Source organism: Lolium rigidum, chromosome 6, assembly GCF_022539505.1.
Source record: "Lolium rigidum isolate FL_2022 chromosome 6, APGP_CSIRO_Lrig_0.1, whole genome shotgun sequence".
Lineage (NCBI taxonomy): Eukaryota > Viridiplantae > Streptophyta > Magnoliopsida > Poales > Poaceae > Lolium > Lolium rigidum.
In genome coordinates, this window is record NC_061513.1 from 201,821,006 (window position 1) to 201,827,519 (window position 6,514).

Genomic DNA, 6,514 nt, shown 5'->3' on the forward strand with positions numbered 1-6,514 from the left:
GGGAACATATGCTGGAAAATATGTGCAACGGAGCCCTCCAAATGCTTATGCAGAAAATAGAAGTTATGATTCATTTACCAGAGAATCAAATGACGAACACAGACTTGGATTGTTCTTATAGTCTCCACTATCCCTATAACTTATCACAAATAGGAGAGAAGCAAAAAAAAAAAATCGAATTTAGTAGCCACAAATAAATGAAAGGGGCCTGTCTGAATCACAAACCGTGCTCAGTTCATTCCCCGACGGTGCCATAAACCAAATCAGTGCCATAAAATTGCACATGCTCCACATTTATGAGAAAACCAATCAAGAACAACACTATATTCACTTCATCTATGCTCCACTAATCACTAACATTAGAGAAGCAAAGAAAAAAGCCCATCAAATTTAGCCGTGCCTACTCTGAAGGTGAAACGGTGCTCAGTTTATTTCTGTCCGGTGCATTGAATACAACTATACAAGTTCAGAGAAGGCAAATCCATGGGATGCAGGTGTTGAGCCGCGAATACAGTTTCAGCATCCGCAAAAATGTCCTGGAATATGAGATAAGCTTCACGGATCTTAGAACCACCCTGCACCATAGATTAAAATGATGATGTGCTACTATTTCCAGAGACCAAAACAAATCACAAAAAGGAAGAAAGGTTTGAGAATCTGGGCTATGAGAATAGACATGTATCTTCGTTTTGAAATGGAACGATATTTAGTCAACGCTATATAGTGGAGTCCTTTTACACCAACAGAAGTTTTCTCTTTTTCATGTATATTATTTTAAATATGTATGTCCAGCCGAAACAAACAATTTCAACTAGACAAAAAATCAAAGAACTTGATATACACTATGAAAGGCGGTAGTAATATTTATTTATTGTATGGAGCTACACATATAAAAAAAAGGTGCATGTGTAACTTTCGAATGGTTCCAACCGCTCAAAGCAAAAGTGCCTTCGTTCTTGAAGGAGTTTTCTCCGCACCATGCCTACTTTCAATATTTTTCTGGTGTGTGTGTAAAAAATATCATTGCCTTGTTCATCATATTTTCTGGTTCTTGATTCACATGATTTTCTTTATAACAGTACATTTAGAAGTTAGAGAAATGATCTACTATGCCATTAAGTTAGTACAATTGATAATTTGGATATTTTGAGAAGAAATGTCTACTCACATGTATACCATTGAATTAGTATTGTTACTAATTTGAATATTTTGGGAACTACGGAATTTGATATCCATAAAGAGCCACACGTATACATAGGAGGTGCGTGTGTAAGTACCAAAGCGTTTGAACCACACAAAACAAAAGTGCCAGATGGAGAACACCAAATTAAAACCGTTTCATTTAAATCATACATGGTCTCATAGGAAACTATTGCACAATTGAAACAAATGACAACTTAAAGAGAAACTGAATAGGCACATGCAAGGGAACCTGAGAGTAGTAAACAATGGCAACATATAGCATACACCAGGAGGTTCATCTTAAGTACAGATCAAATACCTCATTTGCAGTTCCCTCATCATCTCTAGCCAGTTGACTCTAGAATTCCACATATTGCAGTAAGGTCCTTTCTGGTGCAGAGGTGAAAGATGGATCGACCAAAAGGTAAATGCACCATCATGGGGTTTATCCATCAGATTGTAAGATGGAGACTGCAAAGCAAATGGGTATTATCAAAATATATTATCAAGATGAACCATCTTGATTACAAAACGTAAGGCCAGAAATAAAGGAATTGGAACATGCTTTAATGTGTACTGAAGATGTATGATAAGATATATATTCACCTTGACATCCTTCTGAACAGATACCAACGCAAGAACCAAAGTTCTTACATTAGGCCATTCTCGTCGTTCATAATGCAGGAAACTTGGAGCTAAACGCAGCAGTTCTGTTCCCTCCTCATTAGAAATTCGGCCCTCCAAACTTGAAGCTTCTGTACTTCCAAAAATAAATCAACTAGAAATAGAGTGAAGCAATAGCACGTAATCATATTTGGCAGCTTATTAGTACTCCAAATTTTGCACATGAAGAAATAGCCTGTTTGCTCGGCTTACTGATTTGGATACTTTGAAACAATCTGCTTAATTATGGATATTGCATACTTGGATATGATTTATAAAAAGAGCCACGCGTGTTAGGGAATGGTGCGTGAGCAAAAGGTGCAATGGTTCCAGGCGACGGCAACAAAGATTCTCAGATATCCAGTTGTCTTATGAACTTATAGCAGATAAATCACTCATTTTCATTGTCTGTTAGGCCATGGTCATATATAATTATCTATAGATCCTAGGATAAAAAACAGAACTATTGCCTGAAAGTGTATTTCTTTTTAGAACTAATGTGTGCCGTTTTCTTTTTACAACGCCTAGGTGCAACAGCTGGTTCCTTTGATACTGGACCCTGCTGCTTGTTTCTAGTTGCCCTTTTGTTGTGGTTGTGACGGGCAGGAAGTTGTCCTACTCGAATAGTACAATTAGACTAGGATGGAGGGGCGCGGACAGCACCAGATCGAGGAGGCGCAAGGCGCTGGATCGACTCTTGTTCAGCGGACACAGGAGCCTCCTCCCCTTCTTTTCCACAGACTTGCAAAAGTAATGACTTGGCTACCTTTCCTAAAAAATCATCATCTTCATTCTGCACTTCTTGCCTTTCCTAAAAAATTAAGTACAAAATATACATCTTCCACCAATATCAGTAGTAGTTAACATACTGAACGCTAGGTGTGTGCGCACATCACATAAGAAATGGTGCTTTCACAGACCGTATGCATGAACAAACGATGGAGCACCTCAAAACTGCAAACTTCTATTATTTGAAGATAGCTAATCACCTAACTCATGAACAAAGATAACTAATTAACTAGCTCAGTTTCATATAAAGCTCATCAGCAAGTCTCTCTCTCTTCCCTCATTTTGAGAAAACAAGTGAATGACAATTTTGTTTTTTCTCCAAATCAAAACATGAGAATGGAAGTACTTAGGTATCTGCGTACAATTTATAAAAAGAGCCAACCACCCAAACAAGAAGAGCCTGTTCATTGGCATGAATGGTGCTTGGCGCATATCTAATGGGTGCCCTCTTCAAAGTGAAGAGTAAACTGAGACAAAACTTCACACTTCATGCACCGATATTAACCAGTTAGCCCACTTACCACATGGTATGAAAAATAATTAATCCCATAGACTAAATTATTAGAGATGGAATTAGAGGGAAACAACACAGACAGTGCTCTCCGGCTACAAGAAAATGAAACCGAGGAGGCGCAAGGCTCCTAGGGGCTGGGTCTACGCCCATATGTAGTTTTGCACTTAGCTTCAGAAGATTCCTATCTTAAATTTTACCACGTAAAATAAGAATTTTATCACTTAAGAAATCAATATGAAGTGCACAGTTGGTGTGCCTGGTACAAAACTCCTCCAACCTCCGCACACATACCTCAGTAGCTCCGCGTCGCCGTTGGAGGGGACGACGCCGCGCCGACAGAAGAGCTCGAGGACGGCTACTCCACCACACGCGCTCCGCATCGTCGACATGCCGACCGCGCAGGAGAACTCCCATAGATCCGCCGCCACCGCGAAGAACGGAGACGGGAGAGGGCCGGATCCAAGGAGACCAAACCGCCGGACCCGCCGACGCCGCCCCCTCGCAGACGCCACCGCCGGCACCACCTAAACCTACCCTATTTACAGCCGAACGCACAGATCCGGGGTTCCCCCACCCTTCCGCCGCCGCAGCGGACGGAGAAGAGGAGGGGAACCCACGGCGGCGCCGGAGAAACGGGGAGGAAACCGCGTTCGCCCTCTCGGTCGCGTCTCTCTACTGTAGCTCCGGAAGACGCCCTTGGTCGTTATTTGTTCGGGTGCAGCACCTTTGGCGAGCACGGCACTTGATGGGAGCAAAACACGAGCCTGTATCGACCCTAAACTCGGGCAGAGAGCCATGATAGGTATCAGGCCTAGCGGTAATAGGTGGCAGGGTACGGCCCAAAACAGCCCAAAGAGGAAAACTCTAAAGCCTCAACTAAATAAGGAAAATATAAGTTGGAGAGAATGGACCATACTCTAAATGGGAATCTCAAAGCAACATCAACCGTGATGATTGCAACCACCGTGGAGTCACAAAATAGAAAAGCTTTTCTCTATATATATATATATATATATATATATATATATATATATATATATATATATATAGTTTTTGTATGGGGTAATGACAAACCAATCGCTGTAAGGTGTTGCACCGATATTAGTTTGGTCACATATAAAAATATATTTTCAATCTCAATTAGGATAAGTGTTGATTAAAAGGTAGCGCAATGAGCTAAAAGAAGTCTTTGCAAGATTTAGAAGAGTTCTAAATATTGTGACGGATTCTACAAACGAAGGCAGAGTATGTCATTGTTTTGACAATGACTGAGGATGTTAAGTCGAGGAGTTCTATGAGAACTTGGTGTAGTTTCGGTAGTGTCAGAACTTTGAAGCTATATTGTGTATGATAATATTAGTGACTTATTTTCAGACCGCGGAATTAGGGTTCCACCAGAGGACTAAGCATATACAATTAATGCCAACTCATTTGGAAAATGAGTGATGCGTTGAGACGCAAATGAATTGCAAAAATACATACGTTTCTGAACAGTTAGATCCGTTGACTAAAAACCTCTCCCGTGAGCAAAACATGATAAGCACCAGAAGGCCAAGGTGTTATATCTTTTCAAATGTAAACTAGATTATTGACTCTAGTGCAAGTGGGAGACTGTTGGAGATATGCCCAAGAGACAATAATAAATTAGTTATTGTTATATCTTAGTGTTCATGATAAATATTTACATCCCATGCTATAATTGTATCAACCGAAACATTGGTACATGTGTGTTATGTAAACAACAAGGAGTCCCTAGTAAGCCTCTTGTATAACTAGCTTGTTGATTAATGGATGATCATGGTTTCGTGATCATGAACATAGGATGTTATTAATAACAAGGTTATGTCATTAGGTGAATGATATAATGGACACACACCCAAATAAGCATAGCATAAGATCAAGTCATTAAGTTCAATTTGCTATAAGCTTTCGATACATAGTTGCCTAAGTCCTTCGACCATGAGATCATGTAAATCACTTACACCGGAAGGGTACTTTGATTACATCAAACGCCATTACGTAAATGGGTGGTTAGAAAGATGAGATTAAGTATTTGGAAAGTGTGAGTTGAGGCATATGGATCAATAGTGGGATTTGTCCATCCTGATGACGGATAGATATACTCTGGGCCCTCTCGGTGGAATGTCGTCTGATTAGCTTGCAAGCATATGATTGGATCATAAGAGATGACATACCACGGTACGAGTAAAGAGTACTTGTCGGTAACGAGGTTGAACAAGGTATGGAGATACCGATGATCGAACCTCCGACAAGTAAAATATCGCGTGACAAAGGGAATCGGCATCGTATGTAAATGGTTCAATCGATCACTAAGTCATCGTTGAATATGTGGGAGCCATTATGGATCTCCAGATCACGCTATTGGTTATTGCTCGGAGAGGAGTCTCGACCATTGATACGTCTTAAACGTATCTATAATTTCTTATGTTCCATGCTTGTTTTATGACAATACCTACATGTTTTGTTCACACTTTATATCGTTTTGATGCGTTTTCCGGAACTAACCTATTGACGAGATGCCGAAGGGCCGGTTGTTGTTTTCGTTGTTTTTGGTTCCGAAATCCTAGTAAGGAAATATTCTCGGAATCGGACGAAATCAATGCCCAGCATCCTATTTTTCCACGAAGCTTCCGGAACACCCGAGAGCCACCGAGAGGAGCCACGGTGGGCCCAGATGATAGGGCGGCGCGGCCAGGGCCTGGGCCGCGCCCCCCTGTTGTGTCATCGCCCCGTTAGCCTTCCGACTCCGCCTCTTCGCCTATTTAAAGGTCCCTGACCTAAAACCTCGATACGGAAAAGCCACGGTACGAGAAACCTTCCAGAGCCGCCGCCATCGCGAAGCCAAGATCTGGGGACAGGAGTCTCTGTTCCGGCACGCCGCCGGGACGGGGAAGTGCCCCCGGAAGGCTTCTCCATCGACACCACCGCCATCTTCATCAACGCTGCTGTCTCCCATGAGGAGGGAGTAGTTCTCCCTCGAGGCTAAGGGCTGTACCGGTAGCTATGTGGTTAATCTCTCTCTCTGTACTCCAATACAATGATCTCATGAATTGCTTTGCATGATTGAGATCCATATGATGAGCTTTGTATCACTATTAGTCTATGTGCTACTCTTGTGATGTTATTAAAGTAGTCTATTCCTCCTTCACGGTGTAATGGTGACGAGTGTGTGCATCGTGTAGTTCTTGGCGTAGGTTATGATCATAATCTCTTGTAGGTTATGGAGTTAATTATTACTATGATAGTATTGATGTGATTTATTCCCCCTTCATAGTGTAAAGGTGACAGTGTGTATGCTATGTTAGTACTCGGTTTAAATTGCAAAGATCTATTATGCTCTAAAGG

General features: G+C 41.5%; 1 long non-coding RNA gene across 1 annotated transcript; it reads right to left on the reverse strand.

Moving 5' to 3' along the window:
* Positions 1-464: 464 nt before the first annotated feature.
* On the reverse strand, positions 465-1,995 carry LOC124667881. Its single transcript, XR_006991445.1, has 3 exons — positions 1,789-1,995; positions 1,502-1,653; positions 465-575 (listed from the first exon to the last, which is right to left on the reverse strand). It is a non-coding gene; the product is annotated as an uncharacterized LOC124667881 (long non-coding RNA).
* Between the last annotated feature and the right edge of the window lie 4,519 nt (positions 1,996-6,514).